Genomic DNA, 10474 nt, shown 5'->3' with positions numbered 1-10474 from the left:
CAAGCACGCGCCGCCGGCCCCGCAGAGCTGGTTCTCGCCTGGAGTGCGAGCCTTGCCCCGTGCATGGACTTCCGAAGTGATGACGTCAGCGGGAGCAGCCGCTCGGCCGTATCCGGCCGCCTGTCACTGTTCCCCGGCCAGACTTGGCGGCAAGTCCCGGGGACGAACAAGCCCATGGAAGTAGGAGCTCAGCGGGAGCAGCCACTTGGCCTATGCGGCCACATGTCACTGTCCCCCGGTAGGACTTGGCGGCAGGTCCCGGGGAGGAACGAGCCCATGGAAGTAGGAGCTCCGACTTCCAAAGTGATGACGTCAGCGGGAGCAGCCGCTCGGCCGTATCCGGCGGCATGTCACTGTTCCCCGGCCAGACTTGGCGGCAAGTCCCGGGGACGAACAAGCCCATGGAAGTAGGGGCTCAGCGGGAGCAGCCAGTTGGCCTATCCGGCCACATGTCACTGTCCCCCGGCCAGACTTGGCGGCAAGTCCCGGGGAGGAACAAGCCCATGGAAGTAGGAGCTCCGACTTCCAAAGTGATGACGTCAGCGGGAGCAGCCGCTCGGCCGTATCCGGCGGCATGTCACTGTTCCCCGGCCAGACTTGGCGGCAAGTCCCGGGGACGAACAAGCCCATGGAAGTAGGGGCTCAGCGGGAGCAGCCAGTTGGCCTATCCGGCCACATGTCACTGTCCCCCGGCCAGACTTGGCGGCAAGTCCCGGGGAGGAACAAGCCCATGGAAGTAGGAGCTCCTACTTCCAAAGCGATGACGTCAGCGGGAGCAGCCGCTCGGCCGTATCCGGCGGCATGTCACTGTTCCCCGGCCAGACTTGGCGGCAAGTCCCGGGGGACGAACAAGCCCATGGAAGTAGGGGCTCAGCGGGAGCAGCCAGTTGGCCTATCCGGCCACATGTCACTGTCCCCCGGCCAGACTTGGCGGCAGGTCCCGGGGAGGAACAAGCCCATGGAAGTAGGAGCTCCTACTTCCAAAGCGATGACGTCAGCGGGAGCAGCCGCTCGGCCGTATCCGGCGGCATGTCACTGTTCCCCGGCCAGACTTGGCGGCAAGTCCCGGGGGACGAACAAGCCCATGGAAGTAGGGGCTCAGCGGGAGCAGCCAGTTGGCCTATCCGGCCACATGTCACTGTCCCCCGGCCAGACTTGGCGGCAGGTCCCGGGGAGGAACAAGCCCATGGAAGTAGGAGCTCCTACTTCCAAAGCGATGACGTCAGCGGGAGCAGCCGCTCGGCCGTATCCGGCGGCATGTCACTGTTCCCCGGCCAGACTTGGCGGCAAGTCCCGGGGGACGAACAAGCCCATGGAAGTAGGGGCTCAGCGGGAGCAGCCAGTTGGCCTATCCGGCCACATGTCACTGTCCCCCGGCCAGACTTGGCGGCAAGTCCCGGGGAGGAACAAGCCCATGGAAGTAGGAGCTCCTACTTCCAAAGCGATGACGTCAGCGGGAGAAGCCGCTCGGCCTATCCGGCCACATGTCACTGTCCCCCGTCCACACTTGGCTATAGGTCCCGGGGAGGAATAATGCCCATGGAAGTAGGAGCTCCTACTTCCTAAGGGGCAAGTCAGCGGGAGCAGCCACTTGGCCTATCCGGCCAAGTTTCACTGTTCCCCGGCCACACTTGGCTGTAGGTCCCGGAGAGGAATAATGCCCATGGAAGTAAGAGCTCCTACCTCCAAAGGGGCAAGTCAGCGGGAGAAGCCACTTGGCCTATCCGGCCACATGTCACTGTCCCCCGGCCAAGCTTGGCTGTAGGTCCCGGGGAGGAATAATGCCCATGGAAGTAGGAGCTCCTACTTCCAAAGGGGCAAGTCAGCGGAAGAAGCCACTAGTTCTATCCGGCCAAGAGTCACTGTTCCCCGGCCTTACTTGGCAGTAGGTCCCGGGGAGGAATAATGCCCATGGAAGTAGGAGCTCCTACTTCCAAAGGGGCAAGTCAGCGGGAGAAGCCACTTGGCCTACCCGGCCAAGAGTCACTGTTCCCCGGCCACTCTTGGCAGTAGGTCCCGGGGAGGAATAATGCCCATGGAAGTAGGAGCTCCTACTTCCAAAGGGGCAAGTCAGCGGGAGAAGCCACTAGTTCTATCCGGCCAAGAGTCACTGTTCCCCGGCTACACTTGGCAGTAGGTCCCGGGGAGGAATAATGCCCATGGAAGTAGGAGCTACTACCTCCAAAGGGTGAAGACACTTGGCTCTAAGTCCCCGAGAGGTATACTGCCCATGGGAGTAAGAGCTCCTACTTCCAAAGGGGCAAGTCAGCGGGAGAAGCCACTTGGCCTACCCGGCCAAGAGTCACTGTTCCCCGGCCACACTTGGCAGTAGGTCCCGGGGAGGAATAATGCCCATGGAAGTAAGAGCTCCTACTTCCATAGGGGCAAGTCAGCGGGAGCAGCCACTTGGCCTATCCGGCCAAGTGTCACTGTTCCCCGGCCACACTTGGCTGTAGGTCCCGGAGAGGAATAATGCCCATGGAAGTAAGAGCTCCTACCTCCAAAGGGTGAAGACACTTGGCTCTAAGTCCCCGAGAGGTATACTGCCCATGGAAGTGAGAGCTCCTACTTCCAAAGGGGCAAGTCAGCGGGAGAAGCCACTTGGCCTATCCGGCCAAGAGTCACTGTTCCCCGGCCACACTTGGCAGTAGGTCCCGGGGAGGAATAATGCCCATGGAAGTAAGAGCTCCTACTTCCATAGGGGCAAGTCAGCGGGAGAAGCCACTTGGCCTATCCGGCCAAGAGTCACTGTTCCCCGGCCACACTTGGCAGTAGGTCCCGGGGAGGAATAATGCCCATGGAAGTAGGAGCTCCAACTTCCAAAGGGGCAAGTCAGCGGGAGAAGCCACTTGGCCTATCCGGCCACATGTCACTGTCCCCCGGCCACTCTTGGCTGTAGGTCCCGGGGAGGAATAATGCCCATGGAAGTAGGAGCTCCTACTTCCAAAGGGGCAAGTCAGCGGGAGAAGCCACTTGGACTATCCGGCCAAGAGTCACTGTTCCCCGGCCACACTTGGCAGTATGTCCCGGGGAGGAATAATGCCCATGGAAGTGGGAGCTCCTACTTCCAAAGGGGCAAGTCGGCGGGAGAAGCCACTTGGCCTATCCGGCCAAGAGTCACTGTTCCCCGGCCACACTTGGCAGTAGGTCCCGGGGAGGAATAATGCCCATGGAAGTAGGAGCTCCTACTTCCAAAGGGGCAAGTCAGCGGGAGAAGCCACTTGGCCTATCCGGCCAAGAGTCACTGTTCCCCGGCCACTCTTGGCAGTAGGTCCCGGGGAGGAATAATGCCCATGGAAGTAGGAGCTCCTACTTCCAAAGGGGCAAGTCAGCGGGAGAAGCCACTAGTTCTATCCGGCCAAGAGTCACTGTTCCCCGGCTACACTTGGCAGTAGGTCCCGGGGAGGAATAATGCCCATGGAAGTAGGAGCTCCTACTTCCAAAGGGGCAAGTCAGCGGGAGAAGCCACTTGGCCTATCCGGCCAAGAGTCACTGTTCCCCGGCCACACTTGGCAGTAGGTCCCGGGGAGGAATAATGCCCATGGAATTAGGAGCTCCTACTTCCAAAGGGGCAAGTCAGCGGGAGAAGCCACTTGGCCTACCCGGCCAAGAGTCACTGTTCCCCGGCCACACTTGGCAGTAGGTCCCGGGGAGGAATAATGCCCATGGAAGTAGGAGCTCCTACCTCCAAAGGGGCAAGTCAGCGGGAGAAGCCACTTGGCCTATCCGGCCAAGAGTCACTGTTCCCCGGCCACACTTGGCAGTAGGTCCCGGGGAGGAATAATGCCCATGGAAGTAAGAGCTCCTACTTCCAAAGGGGCAAGTCAGCGGGAGAAGCCACTTGGCCTATCCGGCCACATGTCACTGTCCCCCGGCCAAGCTTGGCTGTAGGTCCCGGGGAGGAATAATGCCCATGGAAGTAGGAGCTCCTACTTCCAAAGGGGCAAGTCAGCGGGAGAAGCCACTAGTTCTATCCGGCCAAGAGTCACTGTTCCCCGGCAACACTTGGCAGTAGGTCCCGGGGAGGAATAATGCCCATGGAAGTAGGAGCTACCACCTCCAAAGGGTGAAGACACTTGGCTCTAAGTCCCCGAGAGGTATACTGCCCATGGGAGTAAGAGCTCCTACTTCCAAAGGGGCAAGTCAGCGGGAGAAGCCACTTGGCCTATCCGGCCAAGAGTCACTGTTCCCCGGCCACACTTGGCAGTAGGTCCCGGGGAGGAATAATGCCCATGGAAGTAGGAGCTCCTACTTCCAAAGGGGCAAGTCAGCGGGAGAAGCCACTTGGGCTATCCGGCCACATGTCACTGTCCCCCGGCCACACTTGGCAGTAGGTCCCGGGGAGGAATAATGCCCATGGAAGTAAGAGCTCCTACTTCCAAAGGGGCAAGTCAGCGGGAGAAGCCACTTGGCCTAACCGGCCACATGTCACTGTCCCCCGGCCACACTTGGCAGTAGGTCCCGGGGAGGAATAATGCCCATGGAAGTAAGAGCTCCTACTTCCAAAGGGGCAAGTCAGCGGGAGCAGCCACTTGGCCTATCCGGCCAAGAGTCACTGTTCCCCGGCCACACTTGGCAGTAGGTCCCGGGGAGGAATAATGCCCATGGAAGTAGGAGCTCCTACTTCCAAAGGGGCAAGTCAGCGGGAGCAGCCACTTGGCCTATCCGTCCAAGAGTCACTGTTCCCCGGCCACACTTGGCTGTAGGTCCCGGGGAGGAATAATGCCCATGGAAGTAGGAGCTCCTACTTCCAAAGGGGCAAGTCAGCGGGAGAAGCCACTAGTTCTATCCGGCCAAGAGTCACTGTCCCCCGGCCACACTTGGCAGTAGGTCCCGGGGAGGAATAATGCCCATGGAAGTAGGAGCTACCACCTCCAAAGGGTGAAGACACTTGGCTCTAAGTCCCCGAGAGGTATACTGCCCATGGGAGTAAGAGCTCCTACTTCCAAAGGGGCAAGTCAGCGGGAGAAGCCACTTGGCCTATCCGGCCAAGAGTCACTGTTCCCCGGCCACACTTGGCAGTAGGTCCCGGGGAGGAATAATGCCCATGGAAGTAGGAGCTCCTACTTCCAAAGGGGCAAGTCAGCGGGAGAAGCCACTTGGGCTATCCGGCCACATGTCACTGTCCCCCGGCCACACTTGGCAGTAGGTCCCGGGGAGGAATAATGCCCATGGAAGTAAGAGCTCCTACTTCCAAAGGGGCAAGTCAGCGGGAGAAGCCACTTGGCCTAACCGGCCACATGTCACTGTCCCCCGGCCACACTTGGCAGTAGGTCCCGGGGAGGAATAATGCCCATGGAAGTAAGAGCTCCTACTTCCAAAGGGGCAAGTCAGCGGGAGCAGCCACTTGGCCTATCCGGCCAAGAGTCACTGTTCCCCGGCCACACTTGGCAGTAGGTCCCGGGGAGGAATAATGCCCATGGAAGTAGGAGCTCCTACTTCCAAAGGGGCAAGTCAGCGGGAGCAGCCACTTGGCCTATCCGTCCAAGAGTCACTGTTCCCCGGCCACACTTGGCTGTAGGTCCCGGGGAGGAATAATGCCCATGGAAGTAAGAGCTCCTACTTCCAAAGGGGCAAGTCAGCGGGAGAAGCCACTTGGCCTATCCGGCCACATGTCACTGTCCCCCGGCCACACTTGGCAGTAGGTCCCGGGGAGGAATAATGCCCATGGAAGTAGGAGCTACTACCTCCAAAGAGTGAAGACACTTGGCTCTAAGTCCCCGAGAGGTATAGTGCCCATGGAAGTAAGAGCTCCTACTTCCAAAGGGGCAAGTCAGCGGGAGAAGCCACTTGGCCTATCCGGCCAAGAGTCACTGTTCCCCGGCCACACTTGGCAGTAGGTCCCGGAGAGGAATAATGCCCATGGAAGTAGGAGCTCCTACTTCCAAAGGGGCAAGTCAGCGGGAGAAGCCACTTGGCATATCCGGCCAAGAGTCACTGTTCCCCGGCCACACTTGGCAGTAGGTCCCGGGGAGGAATAATGCCCATGGAAGTAGGAGCTCCTACTTCCAAAGGGGCAAGTCAGCGGGAGAAGCCACTTGGCCTATCCGGCCACATGTCACTGTCCCCCGGCCACTCTTGGCAGTAGGTCCCGGGGAGGAATAATGCCCATGGAAGTAGGAGCTCCTACTTCCAAAGGGGCTAATCAGCGGGAGAAGCCACTTGGCCTACCCAGGCAAGAGTCACTGTTCCCCGGCCACACTTGGCAGTAGGTCCCGGGGAGGAATAATGCCCATGGAAGTAGGAGCTCCTACTTCCAAAGGGTCAAGTCAGCGGGAGAAGCCACTTGGCCTATCCGGCCAAGAGTCACTGTTCCCCGGCCACACTTGGCAGTAGGTCCCGGGGAGGAATAATGCCCATGGAAGTAGGAGCTCCTACTTCCAAAGGGGCAAGTCAGCGGGAGAAGCCACTTGGCATATCCGGCCAAGAGTCACTGTTCCCCGGCCACACTTGGCAGTAGGTCCCGGGGAGGAATAATGCCCATGGAAGTAGGAGCTCCTACTTCCAAAGGGGCAAGTCAGCGGGAGAAGCCACTTGGCCTATCCGGCCACATGTCACTGTCCCCCGGCCACTCTTGGCAGTAGGTCCCGGGGAGGAATAATGCCCATGGAAGTAGGAGCTCCTACTTCCAAAGGGGCAAGTCAGCGGGAGAAGCCACTTGGCCTACCCAGGCAAGAGTCACTGTTCCCCGGCCACACTTGGCAGTAGGTCCCGGGGAGGAATAATGCCCATGGAAGTAGGAGCTCCTACTTCCAAAGGGTCAAGTCAGCGGGAGAAGCCACTTGGCCTATCCGGCCAAGAGTCACTGTTCCCCGGCCACACTTGGCAGTAGGTCCCGGGGAGGAATAATGCCCATGGAAGTAGGAGCTCCTACTTCCAAAGGGGCAAGTCAGCGGGAGAAGCCACTTGGCCTATCCGAACAAGAGTCACTGTTCCCCGGCCACACTTGGCAGGAGGTCCCGGGGAGGAATAATGCCCATGGAAGTAGGAGCTACTACCTCCAAAGGGTGAAGACACTTGGCTCTAAGTCCCCGAGAGGTATAGTGCCCATGGAAGTAGGAGCTCCTACTTCCAAAGGGGCAAGTCAGCGGGAGAAGCAACTTGGCCTATCCGGCCAAGAGTCACTGTTCCCCGGCCACACTTGGCAGGAGGTCCCGGGGAGGAATAATGCCCATGGAAGTAGGAGCTCCTACTTCCAAAGGGTCAAGTCAGCGGGAGAAGCCACTTGGCCTATCCGGCCAAGAGTCACTGTTCCCCGGCCACACTTGGCAGTAGGTCCCGGGGAGGAATAATGCCCATGGAAGTAGGAGCTCCTACTTCCAAAGGGGAAAGTAAGCGGGAGAAGCCACTTGGCCTATCCGGCCAAGAGTCACTGTTCCCCGGCCACACTTGGCAGTAGGTCCCGGGGAGGAATAATGCCCATGGAAGTAGGAGCTCCTACTTCCAAAGGGGCAAGTCAGCGGGAGAAGCCACTTGGCCTATCCGGCCAAGAGTCACTGTTCCCCGGCCACACTTGGCAGGAGGTCCCGGGGAGGAATAATGCCCATGGAAGTAGGAGCTCCTACTTCCAAAGGGGCAAGTCAGCGGGAGAAGCCACTTGGGCTATCCGGCCACATGTCACTGTCCCCCGGCAACACTTGGCAGTAGGTCCCGGGGAGGAATAATGCCCATGGAAGTAAGAGCTCCTACTTCCAAAGGGGCAAGTCAGCGGGAGAAGCCACTTGGCCTATCCGGCCACATGTCACTGTTCCCCGGCCACACTTGGCAGTAGGTCCCGGGGAGGAATAATGACCATGGAAGTAAGAGCTCCTACTTCCAAAGGGGCAAGTCAGCGGGAGAAGCCACTTGGCCTATCCGGCCAAGAGTCACTGTTCCCCGGCCACACTTGGCAGTAGGTCCCGGGGAGGAATAATGCCCATGGAAGTAAGAGCTCCTACTTCCATAGGGGCAAGTCAGCGGGAGAAGCCACTTGGCCTATCCGGCCAAGAGTCACTGTTCCCCGGCTACACTTGGCAGTAGGTCCCGGGGAGGAATAATGACCATGGAAGTAAGAGCTCCTACTTCCAAAGGGGCAAGTCAGCGGGAGAAGCCACTTGGCCTATCCGGCCAAGAGTCACTGTTCCCCGGCCACACTTGGCAGTAGGTCCCGGGGAGGAATAATGCCCATGGAAGTAAGAGCTCCTACTTCCAAAGGGGCAAGTCAGCGGGAGAAGCCACTTGGCCTATCCGGCCAAGAGTCACTGTTCCCCGGCCACACTTGGCAGTAGGTCCCGGGGAGGAATAATGCCCATGGAAGTAGGAGCTCCTACTTCCAAAGGGGCAAGTCAGCGGGAGAAGCCACTTGGCCTATCCGGCAAAGAGTCACTGTTCCCCGGCTACACTTGGCAGTAGGTCCCGGGGAGGAATAATGCCCATGGAAGTAGGAGCTCCTACTTCCAAAGGGGCAAGTCAGCGGGAGAAGCCACTTGGCCTATCCGAACAAGAGTCACTGTTCCCCGGCCACACTTGGCAGGAGGTCCCGGGGAGGAATAATGCCCATGGAAGTAGGAGCTACTACCTCCAAAGGGTGAAGACACTTGGCTCTAAGTCCCCGAGAGGTATAGTGCCCATGGAAGTAGGAGCTCCTACTTCCAAAGGGGCAAGTCAGCGGGAGAAGCAACTTGGCCTATCCGGCCAAGAGTCACTGTTCCCCGGCCACACTTGGCAGGAGGTCCCGGGGAGGAATAATGCCCATGGAAGTAGGAGCTCCTACTTCCAAAGGGTCAAGTCAGCGGGAGAAGCCACTTGGCCTATCCGGCCAAGAGTCACTGTTCCCCGGCCACACTTGGCAGTAGGTCCCGGGGAGGAATAATGCCCATGGAAGTAGGAGCTCCTACTTCCAAAGGGGAAAGTAAGCGGGAGAAGCCACTTGGCCTATCCGGCCAAGAGTCACTGTTCCCCGGCCACACTTGGCAGTAGGTCCCGGGGAGGAATAATGCCCATGGAAGTAGGAGCTCCTACTTCCAAAGGGGCAAGTCAGCGGGAGAAGCCACTTGGCCTATCCGGCCAAGAGTCACTGTTCCCCGGCTACACTTGGCAGTAGGTCCCGGGGAGGAATAATGCCCATGGAAGTAGGAGCTCCTACTTCCAAAGGGGCAAGTCAGCGGGAGAAGCCACTTGGCCTATCCGGCCAAGAGTCACTGTTCCCCGGCTACACTTGGCAGTAGGTCCCGGGGAGGAATAATGACCATGGAAGTAAGAGCTCCTACTTCCAAAGGGGCAAGTCAGCGGGAGAAGCCACTTGGCCTATCCGGCCAAGAGTCACTGTTCCCCGGCCACACTTGGCAGTAGGTCCCGGGGAGGAATAATGCCCATGGAAGTAAGAGCTCCTACTTCCAAAGGGGCAAGTCAGCGGGAGAAGCCACTTGGCCTATCCGGCCAAGAGTCACTGTTCCCCGGCCACACTTGGCAGTAGGTCCCGGGGAGGAATAATGCCCATGGAAGTAGGAGCTCCTACTTCCAAAGGGGCAAGTCAGCGGGAGAAGCCACTTGGCCTATCCGGCAAAGAGTCACTGTTCCCCGGCTACACTTGGCAGTAGGTCCCGGGGAGGAATAATGCCCATGGAAGTAGGAGCTCCTACTTCCAAAGGGGCAAGTCAGCGGGAGAAGCCACTTGGCCTATCCGGCAAAGAGTCACTGTTCCCCGGCTACACTTGGCAGTAGGTCCCGGGGAGGAATAATGACCATGGAAGTAAGAGCTCCTACTTCCAAAGGGGCAAGTCAGCGGGAGAAGCCACTTGGCCTATCCGGCCAAGAGTCACTGTTCCCCGGCCACACTTGGCAGTAGGTCCCGGGGAGGAATAATGCCCATGGAAGTAAGAGCTCCTACTTCCAAAGGGGCAAGTCAGCGGGAGAAGCCACTTGGCCTATCCGGCCAAGAGTCACTGTTCCCCGGCCACACTTGGCAGTAGGTCCCGGGGAGGAATAATGCCCATGGAAGTAGGAGCTCCTACTTCCAAAGGGGCAAGTCAGCGGGAGAAGCCACTTGGCCTATCCGGCCAAGAGTCACTGTCCCCCGGCCACACTTGGCAGTAGGTCCCGGGGAGGAATAATGCCCATGGAAGTAGGAGCTCCTACTTCCAAAGGGGCAAGTCAGCGGGAGAAGCCACTTCGCCTACCCGGCCAAGTGTCACTGTCCCCCGGCCAGACTTGGCGGCAAGTCCCGGGGAGGAATAATGCCCATGGAAGTAGGAGCTCCTACTTCCAAAGGGGCAAGTCAGCGGGAGAAGCCACTTCGCTTACCCGGCCAAGTGTCACTGTCCCCCGGCCAGACTTGGCGGCAAGTCCCGGGGAGGAATAATGCCCATGGAAGTAGGAGCTCACTTGGCTCTAAGTCTTCGAGAGGTATAATGCCCATGGAAGTAAGAGCTCCTACTTCCAAAGGGGCAAGTCAGCGGGAGAAGCCACTTCGCCTACCCGGCCAAGTGTCACTGTC

The sequence above is a fragment of the Engystomops pustulosus genome, unplaced genomic scaffold, assembly GCF_040894005.1.
Source record: "Engystomops pustulosus unplaced genomic scaffold, aEngPut4.maternal MAT_SCAFFOLD_295, whole genome shotgun sequence".
NCBI lineage: Eukaryota > Metazoa > Chordata > Amphibia > Anura > Leptodactylidae > Engystomops > Engystomops pustulosus.
This window is presented reverse-complemented; position numbering follows the sequence as displayed.